Source organism: Podarcis vaucheri (assembly GCF_965113315.1).
Source record: "Podarcis vaucheri genome assembly, chromosome: 3".
Lineage (NCBI taxonomy): Eukaryota > Metazoa > Chordata > Lepidosauria > Squamata > Lacertidae > Podarcis > Podarcis vaucheri.
Genome location: NC_138761.1, coordinates 13,378,044 through 13,398,938, shown reverse-complemented (window position 1 = coordinate 13,398,938; position 20,895 = coordinate 13,378,044). Strand labels below are relative to the sequence as shown.

At 48.5% G+C, this 20,895-nt stretch overlaps 1 protein-coding gene across 2 annotated transcripts in view; it reads left to right on the top strand.

The window, feature by feature from the left end:
• Positions 1-6,441: 6,441 nt before the first annotated feature.
• SPTBN1 (spectrin beta, non-erythrocytic 1) overlaps positions 6,442-20,895 on the top strand; it is a 244,607-nt gene continuing 230,153 nt past the window's right edge. The window contains exon 1 of one of the 2 annotated variants that reach the window (XM_082217182.1): positions 6,442-6,657. The gene's annotated coding sequence lies outside the window, so the exon portion shown is untranslated. The remainder of the gene's footprint in view (positions 6,658-20,895) is intronic. The other variant, XM_082217180.1, reaches the window with a different exon arrangement.

Sequence of the window (20,895 nt, the reverse complement as noted above, 5' to 3'; positions counted from 1 at the left end):
TTGCTGTAACATGCTGGCCTCAGAAGCAAACCAGTATAAACTCAGCCACATTAGTTAAAATCTGCATTTATCAATTAACATTCAACAGCAAGGTTAAAAAAACCAAACTTAAATTTATTAATCTACTGGTTGATTGCATTAATCCCACACTTAACTCCTGATGGAATCCTCTTTTTTCACTTTCCCCACCAAGTGAGAACAGAAGCCCTGAAAAGAGATGACCCATCTCTCTCAAGGCTAGTCCACAGAAGTGAGCCCCACATGCACTACAGATTTAAAGCAGTATTATACCACTTTGAACATGGCTCCCCCGCTCTGAGAATTTTGGAAATGACAGTTTGTTAAGGGGTGCTGAAAGAACACTATTCCCCTTGAAGAGTTACAATTCCCAAAATTCCCTGGGAAGAGGGATTGGTTGTTAAACTACTCTGACAACTGTAGCTCTGGTGAGGGGAATAGGTAACGGTAAAGGGATCCCTGACCATTAGATCAAGTCGTGGCCGACTCTGGGGTTGTGGCGCTCATCTCACTTTATTGGCTGAGGGAGCCGGCGTACAGCTTCCGGGTCATCTACAGCATGACTAAGGTACTTCTGGCGAACCAGAGCAGCGCACGTAAACACTGTTTACCTTCCTGCTGGAGCGGTACCTATTTATCTACTTGCACTTTGACGTGCTTTCAAACTGCTAGGTTGGCAGGAGCAGGGACCGAGCAACGGGAGCTCACCCCGTCACGGGGATTCAAACCGCCGACTTCTGATAGGCAAGTCCTAGGCTCTGTGGTTTAACCCACAGCGCCACCCGCATGAGGGGAATAGGGGTCTCCTAATGACTCTAATCACCCTTGGCAAGCTAAATTTCCCAGGATTCTTTGGGAGAAGGCATGACTGTTTAATGTGGTTATTATACTACATTACCTGGGCGCTCTCTGTCTGGAGATCTATATCTATCTATCTATCTATCTATCTATCTATCTATCATCTATCTATCTATCTATCTATCTATCTATCTATCTATCTATCTATCATCTATCTATCTATCTATCTATCATCTATCGTCTATCTGGTAGTTATAGATGAAATAGAAGCTGGTAGTAGCTCTTCACGAAAAGGTACAAGCTTCTTGTTTTTTGGAAGAGTGATGTCCTCCCTCTTTGACCCTCTTGCTTTGCCTAACAAAATAAGACATGTAGGCCACTCAGCATATCGTGAAGACTTGGAGCTGACCATTATTTTTCCTGCTCTAAAAAGACATTCAGCATCCATCCAGATTTCCCCCCTTTTAATTAAGAGATTATTTAAACAAGTTACGCCCTGATGAAGTACCATTTCCTCTAGGGTAAGCCCAGCCATTGTGTGCTTCCATGTTCTCGTGGAGATGTTTATAATATTGCTGAAGCAGAACTGCCAAATATTCGCTGGGCGTCTTCCGCTGCTTTCAACTGCCAAGGCCTTTCTGAAGGATGCAACCCAGAAGGCCTATCTTGACCTTACCAAGGTCACGGGAATTGTTGGTGCTGCAGGCCATCGCTTCCCAGACCTGGGCTGTTGATTATCCTCTTCCCTTGTCCAGCACATTCTTTCACCCCTAAAAGCACACTTCTCCATTGCAAGTGTCCCTATTTTCCAGGGATAGTTGCGGATTTACAGAATCATACCTGTTTTCATTGGAGAAATGTTGGATGTTGGAGGGTATGGAGCTATGCAACCCCTGAACCAAGGAGATAAGTAACTTTACAACCTCTAGAAGACACCTGAAGGCAGCCCTGTATAGGGAAGTTTTTGGACATTTAATGTTTTCTTATTTTTTTATATATGTTGGAAGCAGCCCAGAGTGGGTGGGGCAACCCAGTAAGATGCAGGGTATAAATATAAAATGTTGTTGTTGTTGTTGAATAGGGCGCCCCTATTTTCATCGGATAAATGTTGGAAGGAATGCCATTGTCTCCCGAGACAGATAGATGCCAACTACAACTCAGTGAGAAATGGCAGAATTACATATTGGAAGGGGCCGCCTCTTTTTATACTGCCCACCCATTTACTCCTGTGGGGAGGTAGTATGTTCAGGAGAACCAGGAAATTATTAGGCCTCTTGCCCAAAATGTTGTTGATCAGCCACTCGAAGGGCACATTTTAATCTTTCGAATTTCTAGAGACTACAGTGGTACCTTGGTAGTCAAACGCCTTAGTTATCAAACAAATCGGCTCTCAAACGTCGCAGAAGTGAATGTTCCGGTTTGTGAACGTTTTTGGGAAGCTGAACGTCCGAAGCTCCTGCAGCCAATCGGAAGCCGCGCCTTGGTTTTTGAAGCGTTTTGGGAGTTGAACGGACTCCCGGAATGGATTAAATTCAAGAACCAAGGTATGAGCGTAGTTACAAAATTTTAAATGCCCACCTCGCACATGTCATACACATAGAATTTGCACTTGGGGAAAAATGAACATCACTAAAAAAAATATGTCCTAAGGTGGCTGAAAAAAGGCAGAATGCTCTATTTCCTGGTCTCTTTTCCCACAAACTTTCCTAATGGCAACCTTAATTATCCATGAGAGCCGACCAATACTTTTACCACCCATTCAAATAAATGAAGCCAGTAGAAAGTCTACTGTCTGCAGAACTGAGTAGCAGCCTTATGTGTTTTATTACACTAAAACTTCAGCGTTGTTACATTTACCACAAAGGATTCTGGGTGGATTTGGAACTAATCATTGTACAGGGTTCGTATACAGCCCAGTGTTATCTGAATAAACAGGGAAACATATGCTGTTAGTTTGCTCTAAGAACAGTGCCTGCTTCAAGAAGTTTCAAAAGGAAGTGCAACAGTTCCCACGCCCAAGTAAAATAGCAGTGTGCAAAAAGCAGCCGTTGTGATTAACACAGAGAAGATACCTGCAGTAGCGGGTGACACAAACCCTCCAAGTGTCCCGATAGTCTAGAGATAGTCCTGGAATTACGAAAGCCACCCCAGCTTCCAATTTGATCCTGGAATGTCCCAGTTTTCCCCGCCAGTATTGGATAGCCAGTAGTGATGTATGGAAGTGAGAGCTGGACCATAAAGAAGGCTGATCGCCAAAGAATTGATGCTTTTGAATTATGGTGCTGGAGGAGACTCTTGAGAGTCCCATGGACTGCAAGAAGATCAAACCTATCCATTCTGAAGGAAATCAGCCCTGAGTGCTCCCTGGAAGGACAGATCCTGAAGCTGAGGCTCCAATACTTGGGCCACCTCATGAGAAGAGAAGACTCCCTGGAAAAGACCCTGATGTTGGGAAAGATGGAGGGCACAAGGAGAAGGGGATGACAGAAGATGAGATGGTTGGACAGTGTTCTCGAAGCTACCAGCATGAGTTTGACCAAACTGCGGGAGGCAGTGGAAGACAGGAGTGCCTGGCGTGCTCTGGTCCATGGGGTCACGAAGAGTTGGACACAACTAAATGACTAAACAACAAAACTGGATACCTGGCTGAAGCACTGAACTATGGACACTTCTGCACATCTTCTGCTTTGATAAGGCTCCCAAAGAGCTCCTCTAAAAAAAGAAAGGAAGCACTAGGCGTTTGACTCGGTTCACAACCAATTACAGCTCTTGTCAGGGAAAAGGGGTACAAATCTCTCAAGCACAGCTGAGAAATGCCCTGAAATCTTGAGGGGATGAGGATGTCATAGATAAGCGGTTCCTTGACGGAGCCTTGTGGGAGGCTCACACTGCTTGTTAGCAACGGTGACTCATAAAAGCTCCCCCAAGGTGCTGTGAGGAACCTAGTCAACAACTTCCCTCATCACTCGTAAGCACACAGGTACTCTGCTCCAACGTCAAAGGAAGTGGAATATGGATCCGGAAGTAGTTATTAAAATTAGCTCTTAATTCTCTTTTTGCATGTTGCTTCTGATGTGTCTGGGGCTGACAGCTCCATATGCATGTTTGTTTACATCCATTTTATTAAAATGAATGGGGTGTTGGGGGGGGTAGTATCTTTGGTGGGTGACACATCATGCACCTTCTGGGGTAGTTTGTCCACCTTTGACCCTGTATTCAGCTCTCAGATGTGGCTTCTAGAAGCTACCAGCATGTGACAGCAGTCACACCTTGGGAAACAGCTTCGACTGTTGGAATAGAGCATGTGTGGGTATCTGATGGGTCTTGAACCTTCAATGAGTTAGGGACTTCTCCTGCATGCAAGGACAGACTCTGGTGGATTGAACAGAGAGGACCAATAGGGGGTCCAACAGCCGAAAATGTGGTTATAGCACGTGGGGTAGAGGGAAGTGAGGGGAAGATGGGACTTGTCAACATAGGAAGGTGGCCCATCTAGAAGGAAAACTCTGATCCTAAACCTGCCTTGCACAATATCTTTGGGAGAAGAAATGGCTCAGGAGTAATCCCTACCTACACAAACCCAGAGTGAAGTCCTTAAGGCCGTTGGATGGCATCTTGTACGCCTCCTTCCATCAACTCCTGCAGCCAAGATGGTGTTAAACGTCTTGCTCTGCTTTCCTTTGGACCATATCAGTGAGGCAGAGAAGGGGGTCTTGTCATCTGGGCAGCCCAGGACCTCCATGCACCCTGCCCAGGCTTCAGTGCTGACAACACAGCAGTTTTTGACTTCACCCCCAGAGGCGCACTCCATTGTCTCTTGAAATAGATGGATGCCAGCGACAACATTTATATGCCACCTTTTCCTTAAGTGAACTCAAGAGCAGTTGGGACGTGTTACCGTATTTTTTCACTCTATAAGATGCACCAGACCATAAGACGCACCTAATTTTTGGAGGAGGAAAACAAGAAAAAAAATATTTTGAATCCCAGAAGGCAGAACAGCAAGAGGGATCGCTGCGCAGCGAAAGCAGCGATCCCTCTTGCTGTTCAGGCTTCTGGGATAGATGCACAGCCTGCATTCACTCCATAAGATGCACACACATTTCCCCTTACTTTTTAGGAGGGGAAAAGTGCATCTTATAGAGCGAAAAATACGGTATTTTGCTGCCAAATCCCACCCCAGAGAGCAGGGAAAGCTACATTCTAGTGAAAGTGGCTTCCTTATTTACTCAAAATGAGTATCCCATGCTGTCTTCAGAATCACATGTAGCTTCTCTCTCTCTGTGTGTGTGTGTAACAATAAAATCAAGGTGGCTGTATAGGAAACAGAACCCCCATATTCACCCCAAATTATTATTATAAACCTGGAGCCATTTCCCCACTAAATACACTCACAACAGACCATTACATTTTAATGTTATTTGTTATGTCCAGCAAAGGATCTGATATGGATCTGATATGGATACATTCTGTGATTCCGAGAGGAAGGAATGACAGGAATTTAATAATATTAAAAATACAAAGTCAGTGCAAAATAATAATAATAATAATATGCCAGCGATGAAAGGTTCAAGAAGCCCCTCTCCCTCCTTCGCACAAGGATTCTGCTTCATACTGCAGCCCCTTAGGCCGCCTGCGGGGGGGGGAGCGGCAAAAACCAGGGGCTGATGGGAAACCAGGACTTGGGCCTGGCCGAAGTGGTCAAGCGGTGACTGGGCTGTGGTCCCCCGAGCTCCACGCAGCCCGGCCGAAAGAGACGAACCAATCCCTCCCCCGCTCCACCAAGCAGCGCCTACACGCGGGACGCGCAGGGATGAAGCGCAGGCGCCTCCCGCCTTCTCTCCGGCACGCAGGGGAGGGCCGTTCCGCCGAGGGAGCCCCTCCTTAGCGAGCCCCCCCCCAACCACCCGAAACGTGAAGAAGTGGTACATCCCAGGCCGGGCGCGAGAGCTTGCCCCACCCCGGACTGGCCCACTCCGAAGGGAGCGCCAAGGATGCGCTCAAGGGCGCGCGAAGCCCTCCTCCGGGACCGTGGCGAGGGTGGTCGAGAAAGCGCGCCTCAACACGCGCCCCTCTCGTTTGCGCGCGGGTCTGAGACCCGAGTCATTGGGCTCACACGTTTTTCTTATGCGTTATGCGTGTGGAAGCCTCGTCCGCTGCGGAAAGCGGGGAAAGAGCCCTGCGACTCCGCGGCCATCGCCTTCCCCGCCGCGCGCCCTCGCCCTCCCTGCTCCCTTATTCGCCGGGCAGCCGCGCACGCTCGCGCTCTCGTCTCCATTGTGAAGCGCGCTCGGGGCTGTCCGTGTGTGCGCGCGCGCGAACGCGCATGAGTACGAGCGTTCTGTCCCCGCCCCCTTTCCCCTCCTCTCCTCTCTCAATCAGTGCAGCTGTCGCTGTGCGGGCGGGCATCGGAGGGGGCGGGCAGGCCGGCTGGCTGGCTGCGGATTCCTGCCGTCCACTCCCTTGAACCCCCCTCCTCCTCCTCGCTAAACGCCACCCGCCGCCATCCATTGCTAGCCTCCTCCTCTGCCGCGGAGCCGCTGCCTGCTGCTCGGATCTCCTCTTTTCTCAGCCTGCCCCCTCCCTCCCTCCTTCCTCCCTCCTTCTCTCTGCCAGCTCCAGCCAGAGAGGCTGCTGCTTCTTCTCGCTGCCTCTTGCTGCATCATCACCATCACCACCATCATCATCGCCACCCACCCACCTCCTCCTCCTCCTCCTCCTCCTGCACTTCGCCGCCGCCGCCACTGCTGAGAGAGAGGGAGCGCGCCGCATTGCATACAAGGGCGAAGGAGATCGGACACCCCCGGCCCCCCACCAGCACCACCACCCTCGCCAGGAGAGGTAGGCGATTTCCTTCCAGCTTTGCTAAACCGAGCGAGAGGGTTATGCGTAGATTTGGGGGTGGGGTGCGGGGGTTGCCTTCCTCTTGCGGATCGGGGCACCGGGGATCGCAGAGACGTTGGCACTCGGTCGCCGATCTCTGTCTGGGTGGCTGGTGTCGTGGGGCTGGTGGCGCTGCGTGGAAAGGGGCCGCGGTGGCGCTGCAGCGTCTGCGGGTGATGGGGGAGCCCTTTCCGCAGGGACGAGATCGCCCTCCCTCGAGGGTCACGGTGCCCGGCGGGCGAGGAGGAGATGCCTCTCTCCTGCGAATAAACGCTTCCAGCATTGCGCTGTTGCAGCAGCATCGCGGCGAAGGCTAACTTAGCCCCCCTCGCTTGCTGTCTCGCCCCGTTTCCCCGGGACGATCAGCGAGAACCGAGGTCTGGCATTGCCAATAAGAGGTGGATCCAGGTCCGGGAGAGGCGGGTGACACCAAGGCGGAGACGGCGCAATAAAAGGAGACGCGGCGGCGCAGCATCCCCGGCGAGCGACCTGGGCGGCTTGCTGGTTCGCGTAACGGTCCGTGGGTTGCAAAACAGGCGTGGTCGGTTGCTCCCTGGGCTGCCTCATTGTCTCCCTCCTCCTCTTTGCACCCAGTGGCTTGGAAAAGAGAGGGACTGGTGGTCAGGCAAGCGTCCTCTCCCCCCCCCTTTCATACTTCAACAGGTTTGTGCAAATGGATCCATTTGGGGAACAGAGGTGGAAAGCGGATTGGGAGGGGCTTATTCTTCCTGATCATAATATGCATTTAAAAAGTCGCTTTCCCCCATTGATTTACCTATCTGTATTACATGTGAGGACACCCCCCACCCCCACCTGTCCCCACCCCTGCCCTCACCTGCCTCCATTGCGATTTCTCCCTTGGGGAGGTCTTTATTATTTTCGGAAGCGGGAGTGTGCGTGCGTCAAAGGTTGGGGGGAAAGAATCTGGATCAGACGTGTGTCTTAAATTATTTCACTTCTCCACCGAACCCTCCCCCCCCAAAAAAAAATTCTCTCTCTTTTTTGATGCCTGGGCAGAAATGCAGCAAAACGCATCTGAATCCCTCCCTCCTTCTCTGGGACACATTTTGCATGAAGATCTCTCCCTCCCTCCCTTGGGCATTACCACAGCCCCACCCTGCAGAAAACCAGGTCCAGTTTTCCCTCCCCCTTTCCCTTAATGCCAAAGGGACAGGATCGCTACTGCTTTGTCACTGGAAACCTTTCCCACCCATCCTCTCCGCCAGCCCCCCCCCCTACAACCCCAGCTGTCATATTATGCAGATATCTCTATAGGAACTGTTGGCATTTCCACTTCTTCCACCAGCAGCAGCCCCATTCCCCGCCCCACGGTCTCTTGCAATGAAGAGGGGAGTAATGTGATTGCAGCCCTGCAGATCTAATGCGGTCAGATGGGAGTCCAGCCTGCAGCTGTGGAAGATTAATCTGATACTACAAAAAGTAGCGCCATAAGGGAGGGGTTGCATTAGGGGGAGAGTGTTATGCACGGCAAGAGGCGATGGCTGGGCATTTCTCTTCGCATCCGGACTGTTCTGCAGGCCGCTGGAAGGAGCCCAAGGCGGATAAGTCAATCCCAGCTGGGTGTTGTGGGTGAAAGTGCCCTTCCATATTGGAAAGGATAGCAGGTTCCACTTAACCACTCCTTTTGCTCTGGAGAAATGGTCGTTTCGCCCGTTGCCCTTTCACGTGAAACTCCGGGTGACATCACACACAAAAATTATCGGAATTAAAATGGTGCACCTGATTGTGTGTGGATACGTTGAAACAGATCATGCTCATAGCTGCGTCTCAGAGAAAACTACATCCGGATAGCCATTTATTTCCATTTGACGAGGGTATATATTTTTTCTGTCTGGTGGTGCTGTACGTTATTTGAAGAGGAAGAAATCAGCAAGTTGTGTTTAAAGGTGTTAGTGCTGTACCCATTTTTTTTCTGATCGTTGGAAGAATTACTTTGCCCTGTTTCTTGTTGCTTTTTCCGATCGTTTTATGGACTTTGCTGGGGGATGGAGAACAGAAATCCTACATTATTACAACCATCACTTAATTACTCACCGGACCATCACTTAATTACTCACCGGATTCTGTGTATTCCTTGCAAATTTAGACCGTGGATGCTAACTGGGCCAACACTGTGTCGGGAAAAGAAGGCACACTTGAGAGATTAAAGCAGAGCAGACAGGTCTCTGACAGACAGACTCCCTGACAGCTACATTTTATTTTTATTAGCTTTGACAAACCTTATCCCAGGGTAAGCCTTGCCGTAGAGTAGCAATGTGCAACATCTGCATAGCTCTGTTGAAGTATTCAAAGTACTTCTTGTGCTTTATCTTGTTGTAATTCTTACAACCACCATGGGAAAAAGTCAGAATTACTAATATTCACCACAATGCGGGTGGAAGGAGTGATGCTGAAAGTGCCTAAGGGCATGTAGTCTGTCCATGGCAGTGAAGCTTCCTAATTCACCGCAGCTCTTTGGATATCCAAATTGCATTTCATAGAATCATAGACTTGGAAGGGACCGCGGGGGTCATCTAGTCCAACCCCCTGCAATGCAGGAATCCTTTGCCCAACGTGGGGCTTGAACCCACAACCCTGAGATTGAGAGTTTCGTGTTCTACCGACTGAGCTATTCCACCTGTCATTTATGTAATTTCAGAATGTAGCGAACTGGATGTTGTTGTTTTATTGCTTCGGCTCTCTCTTCTGACAAATTTCTTTTTTAAAACCCTTGCAATTTTATTGTTTACCCTTGCATTAAAATGTGATAGGGATCCTCCTCCTCTCCAGACTTAATCCACTCAGGCCTCTGTGGGTTTATGGCAAGATTGTTCTGCATCATAAATATTGAATGAATCGACAGGATGTGCCAGGAAATGGAAAAAACAGAGAGCAGCCTCTTAGGGTACTTGGAGATGCATAGAAGAGGCGACTTTTTAAAAGGATTAGAGGTATTAGTGAGTTTAAGCGACTGCGTGCCGCTGTTCTTTTATGATAGCTAGGACTGGAACCTCCATGTTCCAAGGCACTATATCATTGATTATGAGGCAGCAGGGTCAAACAGCTAGAGGTGACCTATTTCCATCATGCCCTCTCTTGTGATCTGCTGTGTGGCCCTTGACTGAGCTCTGTTGGACACAGAGAGCTGTGCTAGACGGATCTTTTGTCTGGCTCAGCAAGGCCAGTTTGGCTTTTAAGTGCAGCTGTCACGGTTTCTCTATTGGAAATTGATTGGTATAGAGCATTGTTTTTTCCAGCCCGTGTGTTATTTGTCTCAATTAGATGCAGCTTCTCAGCACAAACGGTGCGCTGTGTGGTGTGACCAACGCATGCACACAGGCGGAGGGCCACACGGATTTAAAGGCGGCCCAGGCAATAGATTGTTTGCGGTTTTATTTTAAGAAATGGCATCAGTGCGACGGCGTCACGGGGGACCATTGGCGTTTTGAGTAAGAAACCAGGTGCAAAATCACCAGCCGAGAAAAACACTTGCATGCACTCCGATGCCTCAAGGGTGAGAGAAACAAGTGTGCGGTGATGGCAGCAGGGGCGGCAGCTAGCAGAAGCAAGCAGACAAGGGATATTGGTCCTTGCAAAGCAGAGAAAGATTTTAATGTGAAGCTGGAGCAAGCGGTAAAGATTTTCCTGGGCTGTACCACTTCATGTTCCTGTTGGTAATGATGGTGGCTTGTGTGTGTGTGTCAGGGGGAAATCCTCTCTGGGCTTGCACTTAAAAACAACAAGCCTCAGCACAGTCGCAGGGAGAAAGCTGGGCTGAACCCTTCTCTCTTACACACAAGTTTTCTGCATGCAAGTTTTTGTTCAGTGGAGAATTCAAACATAAAACTCACCACCTGATGCCTGGACTGTGTCCAGATAAAGCTTCATGGCTTGGTTGAAATGCACATGTAAATAGAGACAATGCACATATTTTTGTAAACTAAGAAATATTGAATAAAGATGTTTTTTGTTACAGTTTTTAAATGTATATGTGAATGGCGTAAATTAACTGAACAGTCACGGTGGCACAAAGGGGTTTGGTTTGCCTGGGGTGCATCAGTGGCTACTGGAGTTACCAACTTGGTGACCATGCAAACCTGCTGTCTTGCTGGGCAGGTTATAAACAGTACCTTCATGACATGACATGAGCTTGAGTTGTGCATGTATTGCTATGATGTTTTATCCTGCATTTTATCCTTGTAGCTGCTTAATGCAGATCTGAGCCTTAAACATAACACTTAAACTTCGGCAGAGTAATTCAGTCATCTACACACAGTTAAAATGACTTTGTGAATTTTGTTTTTATTGTATTAAAATTTGCAATCTTTATGTACACCATCCTGGAATCCATGTTTGGGACGAAGGCACGATTTAGAAACTTTCAAAGCAAAACGTTTGATAAGTAACAAAAAAGATGCACATTTGAAAAAGCAACAGCACCTCAAAAATGCTATGTCAGTGATCTGTATGACAGCCCTGCAAGGTAGATAATAAAATCATAGAATTGTAGAGTATGAAGAGACCCCAAAGGTTCTCTAGTCCAACTCCCTGCAGGAATTTCAACTATTAACTGTTCTATCTTCTCACAGCCACCCCCTGCCCAAATCACTGCTTGCTGGCTCCCCCAATTTTGCTTATCAACATCACCCACTCATCATCAAGGTGAGGCAATGAAGCAGCAACTGAAAGCCACCTGCCATTTTGTTTACCCATAATGCCCCAACATATTGCCAACATGGCATTGTGGGAAATTCAAAATGAAAGACGGTATACTAGACGTGGATTCATTCTCTGCCACCAAATGATCCCATGGGTGGGGGAATGTTTGAGTGGGAGGCCCAAGGCAGGTGTCAAATCCTGTGACCTCGCCAAGGCCCTTGAGCCCCAGGAGCTGTCAAAGGGTGACACCTGATAGACGCCAGCTGATGTCAGAAGCAAGATTCAAAGCTTCCTAGTCTGCAGCTCCTTTTCTGGGCTTGCAATCCTAGCCCTGCCTACCCCGAATTCAAGTCCTGCCGAATTCCATGGGGCTTACTCCCAGGTAGCTGGGATTAGGGTTTGCAGCCTTAGTAACTGTGGTGAGCATGGCTTACTCAAATAGATGTCATTTATGGTTTTGGAGCGTTGATAGCTGAATGGCGACAGCTATTCATGTGGCATTTTCTCATTGAAAGAAAAAAAGGAATGAGTATTATATTAAGGGGAAGGAGGTCATGGTTGTGGTTTAAATGTTTTCCAGCAACATCCCAGCCATTCACCATGTAAATCCATGCCACTGAAGCTGAATTTTCACGGATGTGCGGGTCGTTGTACCCTGATTTCCGGGATCAGTAGACAAGGGGATTGTTGGCCATTTTCTTCTGGGAACCAGTTGAGAAAGTCACTTCCCCCCTGCTGATGTGTTTGGAAAATGTCTCAGTGAGGTTATGGAAAATCCAGCAGAAGTCCCATGAGTGACCCCACATGCGCACAGTGTCACACATTCTCTCTCTCTCTCACACACACACAAATCAGAATTTGAGACGCATACATTCATTGAACACTTTCCCTTATCTTGGGACTAGTCTTTGTAGTTTCTAAGGAGGAAGTCTGGTGATGGTTCCTGTGACATTTAGATTTTGCACTCTGATTGTGTTTAGAGGTGGGGTTTTTTTTGCTTTTTTAATGACAGGGCAAGAACTTGCCCTGTGTATGAAAACATTTAGAATCAGGGAAATCATGAAGACTGAGAGGAATGAAATCTTACAGGCTGTATTCAGCTTTCCCATACGCCCACTCTGTTCCTGTTTAATGATAGCCACCTTGAGAGCTCTCCTTGTAGAAAGGGGAAACGACAACAACAACAATTTCTCCACCTTGGCCTACTCTGACTGGCAGCATTTCCTACTCTGGCTGGCAGCACCTCTCTGGAGTCAAAGGAGATGCCAGGGAGTGAAAGGAGGACCTTCTGCATGGCAAAGCATGCGCCCTATCACTGACCTATGGTCCATTGATGCATCTACAGTACTTGCTTCCAGATAAGCGTAAGCAGGATCGCAGCCTTCAACTTAAAAGAATAATTAAGAATCTTGAAGTGCCCATATCTCTTACCTAATATTGCCATGGTGAGGTTGGAGCATGGATACAAACTGCAGCAATCCTACCAGTTGTAACTTGCAAGCTACAGTGTATTTGTCTAACGCAGCATGGTCTTACAATGTCTCCTATAAAGTTTGCTATAAAATGGACACAAATCAAACACGCCCAAGAAGGTTCCTGGTGGCTCAGTGCCCAAACTACATTTCCCAGTGCTCCCCCCCCCTGAGAAATTTCTGCGGAAGGAGGCCCCAGTGGTCAGATCTCCCATCTCGCTTTTCCTGGAAAACATCCAGTGGAAATGTGTACTTGGTTTTGGAGAGCTAAAGAAGCAAAGCACGTTCACAGCTAGAGGGACACATTGTGGGGATCTTGTGGGGGGCTGGACTATATTTTTTGGGGGGAAATGAACGAATTCCTATGCCCCACAAATAACCCAGAGATGCATTTTAAATAAAAGGACACATTCTACTCATGTAAAAACACTCTGATTCCTGGACCATCCACGGGCCGGATTTAGAAGGCGATGGGTCCGGATCCGGCCCCCGGGTCTTAGTTTGCTTACCCATGGTCTAGAGACCAGAGTTTATCAAGCTTGGGTCTCCAGCTATTTTTGGAGAGAGCTGGTGGGGGTCTCTCATATTTCAGCAGAGAGGGCATTCCACAACACTGGCGCCCCTAGTGAAAAAGTCCACCTTCCAACTGTACGATTCTGCGATCCTATGGCTGCCAGTTAGCAGCAGTTAGAGTGGCCATTAGATCCTGTCTCAACCCTGGTGGCAGGGCAGTGCCAGCACCCGAGAAGAGCAGGCTGAGCTTGCCTGTACTACCTGGTCTGGCCTGCGCTCCCTAGACAGCATCTGCACTCTCATCCCCTGTCGCCTGAGGCAGCTGCCTCAGTCTGCTCAACGGTAGGGCTGGCCCTGGAGGGAACCAACGACGGATGGGGGATGAAGGGGCCGTCAGCCTCGTTTCCACCTGGCACTTCCAATAACAAATTGGAAATGACTGCTTCGATCAGGGAGTGTTGGGAGACACAAGGGTGCTTTCATGTATCCAAACTTCTGATTATCGGACTCTTTGGGAGAGTTTTGAGGACACTTGTATTATGGATACTGTGCAGTTTTGTGTGTGCCTGCATGACTTTTGTGATGTGGTGGCCCCCAAGATATAATCACCTCCAAGAGGAGGCTTCTCAGAGGATATATTTGTTGGTCTTCTGGTGCAGATAATAATAATAATAATAATAATAATAATAATAATAATAATAATAATAATAATATAATATACTCTGGGCGGCTTCCAACAAAGATGAAAAATACACTAAAATGTCACATATTAAAAACTTCCCTGAACAGGGCTGCCTTCAGGTGTCTTCTAAATATCAGGTAGTTGTTTATCGCTTTGACATCTGATGGGAGGGCGTTCCACAGGGCAGGCACCACTACCGAGAAGGCCCTCTGCCTGGTTCCCTGTAACTTGACTTCTCGCAGTGAGGGAACTGCCAGAAGGCCCTCGGAGCTGGACCTCAGTGTCCGGGCAGAATGATGGGGGTGGAGACGCTCCTTCAGATATACTGGACTGAGGCTGTTTAGGGCTTTAAAGGTCAGCACCAACACTTTGAATTGTGCTTGGAAACGTACTGGGAGCCAATGTAGGTCTTTCAAGACCAGTGTTATATGGTCTTGGCGGCCGCTCCCAGTCACCAGTCTAGCTGCCGCATTCTGGATTAGTTGTAGTTTCCGGGTCACCTTCAAAGGTAGCCCCACGTAGAGCGCATTGCAGTAGTCCAAGCGGGAGATAACCAGAGCATGCACCACTCTGGCGAGACAGTCTGCAGGCAGATAGGGTCTCAGCCTACGTACCAGATGGAGCTGGTAAACAGCTGCCCTGGACACAGATTTGACCTGCGCCTCCATGGACAGCTGTGAGTCCAAAATGACTCCCAGGCTGCGCACCTGGTCCTTCAGGGGCACAGTTACCCCATTCAGGACCAGGGAATCCTCCACACCAGCCCGCCCCCTGTCCCCCCCAAAACAGTACTTCTGTCTTGTCAGGATTCAACCTCAATCTGTTAGCCGCCATCCATCCTCCAACTGCCTCCAGACACTCACACAGGACCTTCACCGCCTTCACTGGTTCTGATTTAAAAGAGAGGTAGAGCATTTGCAGGCTGGTGACTGGGCGAATTGTGCTGTCTTAGGAGATTTGGTTTGGTCACACTGCGTATTCTGAAACTCTGGAGAAGAGCCACCGCAAGTCAGTCTGGACCAGACTTCCCTGGAGTCAGGGATGATGGGAGTTGTAGTCCAAAAACAGCTGGAGACCCAAGTTTGGGAAAGCCTGCTTTAGACTATGTTAGATGGACCATTGGATTCACTCCCTATAAGGAAATTTCTTCCTCTTTTCCTATGTTTATTGGGGGCTTTTGGATGCTTTCTTGAGAGCCTCCAGGTCAGGCATAGGCCAACTTGGCCCTCCAGATGTTTTGGGACTACAACTCCCATCATCCCTAGCTAACAGGACCAGTGGTCAGGGATGATGGGAATTGTAGTCCCAAAACACCTGGAGGGCGAGTTTGCCTATGCCTGCCCCAGGTAACTCGGGGAGTCAGGATGCAAAACCTTTAAATAAGAAAAGAAAGGTGTAGATGGTTCTGTGGTTGTGTGGCTTATTTTTTCCGTTTGCTAATGAAAAGTGGGAGTGAAAGAGAGGGATTTATATATATAGGGTTTTAATAACGAGAAGGGGGAATAGTTCAGTTGCCACCTGTACGGTCAATAGTTGTGGTTCTCTTCCCAAGGGCAAATTAAGGTTGGAGAGTTATTCGAGACACGCTCTCTAATCCACACAAACTTTCTTTGCTGAGACATGGCATGTTAGGACCTGTGAAAATTAACATAGGTACGAAAAGGAGAGCCTTGTGAGGGCAGACCAAACACCCATCTACTACAGAGTGTCCAACCAGATGCCTTTTGGAAAACCTGAGGGCAATAGCCTCCTCCTGTTTTTGTCCGACAGCCACTTAGCATTCAGAGGCGGGCTGCACCCGAGGGTGCTTCCAGGTGGGTTTTTGTCACGGAATGGGTGGTCTTCAGGCGTGCCCTTCTTTTTGCAGCCACCTCACAATGTTGTGGGCATCAGAATGCCAGGTCATATACCCCCCTGTTTAAACCAGATTTTTCTCCTTCTTTTTTTAAAAAAACAAACTGTTGCCAACAGCCCATTTGCAGTATCTCTGTGAGCAATATGTAATGTTAAGCCCTCAAATGGAAGCATCATGATTCAAGAGGCAGCATTAAGCCATTCCGGTTACTAGCCATTATTAATAGTCTTAGCCTCGATTAAATTGTCTATAAAAAAAAAAAGCAAAGAAAACCAGGAACTCTTAGATTGAGGGAGGTTTTTTTTTGCAATGGAGGAGTATTCTGTAATGGGCCCAGTCAGATGTGCGGGGTACAAATATTATTACAGTGGTACCTCGGGTTAAGTACTTAATTTGTTCTGAAGGTCCGTTCTTAACCTGAAACTGTTCTTAACCTGAAGCACCACTTTAGCTAATGGGGCCTCCCGCTGCTGCCGTGCCCCTGGAGCACGATTTCTGTTCTCATCCTGAAGCAAAGTTCTTAACCTGAGGTACTATTTCTGGGTTACCTGAAGTGTATGTAACCCGAGATACCACTATACAGTCATACCTTGGAAGTCGAACGGAATCCATTCCGGAAGTCTGTTTGACTTCCAAAATGTTCGGAAACCAAAGCACGGCTTCTGATTGGCTGCTGGAAGCTCCTGCAGCCAATCGGAAGCCGTGTCGGATGTTCAGTTTCCAAAAATAGTTTGCAAACTGGAACAGCCACTTCTGGGTTTGCGGAATTCGAGAGCCAAGCCAAAATGTTCGAGAACTAAGCTGTTCGAAAACCACGGTACAACCGTATTACATTATTATTATTATTATTATTATTATTATTATTATTACATAATATGACATAACATGACAATGACATAACTTCTTCCAGATGTTCAGAGGAGAACGGAGTTTGTTAAAGATAAAACCGCACGGCAAAGATTACAAACAGAAACACAACTGTAACGGTACAGCTTAAGGACAGGGGTGGGAAACACCTTTCAGCCTGGGGGCCATATTCTCTTCTTGGCAACCTTTTGGGGGGGGGGCGGAGGAAATGTGAGCAGAGCAAGGCTAGTTTCCACACGCACTTGGGCATCTCTCTCTATACTCTCCGTCTGGATAAACAAGCTGGAATACCAGAGTTCAAGGACACATTCCAGCCAGGCAAAAACTCTCAGCGTACAAAGCCAGGACCAGCGAGGGGTGTGGCCTATGGAGAGTTCAGAGGGCCACATAGAGAGGTCTTGAGGGCCACATCTGGACCCTGCTTCAGAACTTAGAATTATAGAATTGTAGAAGGGACCTCAAGGGCCCTCTACTCCAACCCCCTGCAATGCTGGCCTCTTTTGCCCAGTGGAGGGCTTGAACCCATGATGCTGAGATTAAAATTCTGATTCTCTAGCGACTGAGCTATCCCAAGGAACACATGTAATACTAAGGAAGTAGCTGGGCTGGTTGTTAAGCAGGAAGGCTGGCAAGTGGTAGACTTCTGGCCTAGATGAGGTCTTATCTGCTGCCACCCTCTTTGTGTTTTCCCCCTAGTGTACCTGCAGTCAGTTCTAGTGGAACACATTGCAGTTTAGGTAAAGGGACCCCTGACCATTAGGTCCAGTCATGGCTGACTTTGGGGTTGCGGCGCTCATCTCGCTTTACTGGTCAAGGGAGCCAGCGTACAGCTTCCGGGTCATGTGGCCAGCATGACTAAGCTGCTTCTGGCAAACCAGAGCAGCGCACGGAAACGCCGTTTACCTTCCCGCCAGAGTGGTACCTATTTATCTACTTGCACTTTGACGTGCTTTCGAACTGCTAGGTGGGCAGGAGCAGGGACCGAGCAACGGGAGATCACCCCGTCGCAGGGATTCGAACCGCCAACCTTCTGATTGGCAAGTCCTTGGCTCTGTGGTTTAACCCACAGCGCCAGCTTTGTCCCTTACATTGCAGTTTGCTTTGGCACAAAACTGGGTGGAGAGCCAAGTGTTGGTGGATGCCAGCTTCCGTCAGCTGCAGGGAGGCTGGGATCTATTGCCCAGCACCTGGTGGGTCATAGGTTCCCCATCCTTGGATGGTAGAATTTAACACCCCTGGGTGTTTCTGTTGGGACGCTGTGATACTGATAATTGCCGTGCATCCAAAGAACATTCACTGATTAAAGCTGCAATAGGGAAAGGCAGGCTTTGGTCATTATTGCCTGAAATTAAGGAGGTAGTGCTCTTAAGATAGCTGCAGTGTAAATTTAAACGAGATATTAAGAAAAAGTACAAGAAAGTGGAACAAGTTCCTTGGGGGAGCAGTGGAATCTTCTGTGGAGGTTTTAATGGGTTCACATTATACACCAGCAAACTCCGAAGAAAACCGCTAGCATATAATTATCGTGCAGAACATCCATACGAATAAGCTGCGATGTTGGATGACTAATCTTGTCTGTATGTTAAATTCCCATTTGAGTGAAAAGCCCATTCCACTAATATAATGGGGAAATTCAAGAGTCTTGTCAACCACTTGAAACTTTTAAAGAATTAAACATTTTAATAAGATGGATTCTATGCTTTAAAAAATTGATTAACTGAGGCTGAAATCTTTAAATGTAGTGGGACTTCTGAGTAAACATGCATATGATTTTGTCCCGTTTCATGCTTTCCTATAAGTACACAAAGTTATAAGGGTACAAATACACACACACACACACTTACTAGCAGAAAATGGATGGTAAACCATTTGTCCCTCCTGCTGCAGCCCACATTATTTATCTGCTGGGTTAAAAAATGGGGCAGAATGCTCCCTCCCTCCTTCTCCACTAGTCCATTCACTCAAATGCATATCCTTCCATGTGCTCAACTGCATGCAACCCATTTTTCCTTGCAGTTACCAGGTTTGTGCTTATGTACAAGGCTATATCGGTGGCTACCAGCCACAGTGGCTATGTTCTCCCTCTACTGTCAGAAGCAGTGTGCAGATTGCAAGTGAGGAGTGCTGTTGCCCTCAAAAGTTCTGCTTCCTGCTTCCCCGGTTGGTTGACAATTAATTGGTTGACAATTAATCAACCAAAGCGCCCCCCCCGCTTATGTGTTTATTTGCTTGTTTCTTTTTTCTAAAGTGGCCGCTTTCCTGGGCAAGTGCCTGCTCAAAGCGACTTACAAATTAAAAGCGACAAAAGATAAAAAGAAAAACTAGACAACATTTTAAGACTTAAAATGGCCACCAAACAATGTTCCGCAGAGCTCCTAAGAGCGTGGTCTAGTCAGCCCATCACCTGGTTATTAAACATAATGCCTTGAAGGCCAAAAAAAGAAGTTTTTAGGGTCTCCAGAAAGGCCTGCAATGCAGAAATTTGACACAGGTCCAACGGAATGTGATTTGATAGCTGTGGGGCCACTTAGCGATGGTCCTCTCTCTCGTGGTTATCCCCCTTGCTGTCCTATGGGGTATACTAAGAGGGTGGAGCACAAGATGGACTCAACAGCACTTTCCATTGGGCCTGCAAACCCACCAGTAGGCACTGCTGTTGGTATAAGACAGATGCTGACCACGTTGTCCCCAGTAGGTCTCCAGCTGTATCTGAACTGCATTTAAGTGCAGCCCCACTTAGAGCGCATTGCACCAGTCTAGTCTAGCCCGCATGTGACCAGGACACTGCTCCCTGTGGCAAAGACAGCTCCCCACCCCAAGTAGGAGTGCTGTCGGCGTACCACCTGAAGCTGCCAAAAGATAGTCCTTGTCACCGATGCTTCCCCAGTCAGCGCAGAACCCAGGAGAAACTCCCAAACTGCCACCCATCACAGAGTAGCTGCAAAAAGACCTTTGGGAGCTGTAGATCTCCCTAGGCTCAGCGCTTCCATCTTGTTTGTATTCAACCTCAGTTTGTTTGCCCACATCTGTCCCAAAACGGCCTCCGGGCTCTGGTTTAGGATTCCGCCAGTCTTTTGGAGAGCTGAGGGTGGAAGGAAAGGCAGAGCTGGGCATCATCATCAGACTTGAAAACCAGTCTGTGCACCTAGACCAGGGGTCAGCAAACCTACCACACCTTGGGCTGGTGTCTCCAGCGCTAATTGCGTGGCGGGCCGGAGGGCGGAGGAGCACGTGCCCATATGCGTGCGCACACGCTATTTCCGGTACACTTCCGGGTTGGAGGAGCACCGGAAATAGCTTGTGCGCATGTGCACGGGCCTCCTCCGACCCGGATGTGCACCGGAAATAACGCTTGCGCATGCGCAAATACAGTGGTACCTCCGAATGCGAACAGGATCTGTTCTGGAGCCCTGTTTGCATCCTGAATAGAATGCAACCTGCGTGTACGCGGGTTGCGATTTGCCGCTTCTGCAAATACGCATGACATCATTTTGTGTGTCTGCGCATGTGCGAGCGGTGAAACCCTGAAATATCCCGTTCTGTTACTTTCGGGTCGCCGCGGAGCACAACCTGAAAGCGCTCAACCTGAAGCATATTTAACCCGAGGTATGAGTGTAATAGGGACGTGGGTGGCGCTGTGGGTTAAACCACAGAGTCTAGAACTTGCTGATCGAATCCCCATGACGGGGTGAGCTCCTGCTGCTCAGTCCCAGCTCCTGCCAACCTAGCAGTTTGAAAGCACGTCAAAGTGCAAGTAGATAAATAGTACCATTCCAGCAGGAAGGTAAACAGCGTTTCCTTGCGCTGCCTTGGTTCACCAGAAGCAGCTTAGTCATGCTGGCCACATGACCTGGAAGTTGTACACCGGCTCCCTCGGCCAATAAAGCGAGATGAGCGCCACAACCCCAGAGTTGGTCACAACCGGACCTAATGGCCAGGGGTCCTTTTACCTTTATGAGTGTAATGCTTGCGCATGCGCACAAGCTCTTTCCGGTGCTCCTCTGACCCGGATGTGGGCAGCCGTGCAGCGCAGCACCGATAAGAGTGGGTGTCAGCGGGCGGCGGGGGTCACCCTGGGCCGGATAAACTAGTCCCTCGGGCCTTATCCGACCCGCGGCCCTTAGTTTGGGGACCCTTGACTTAGAAGG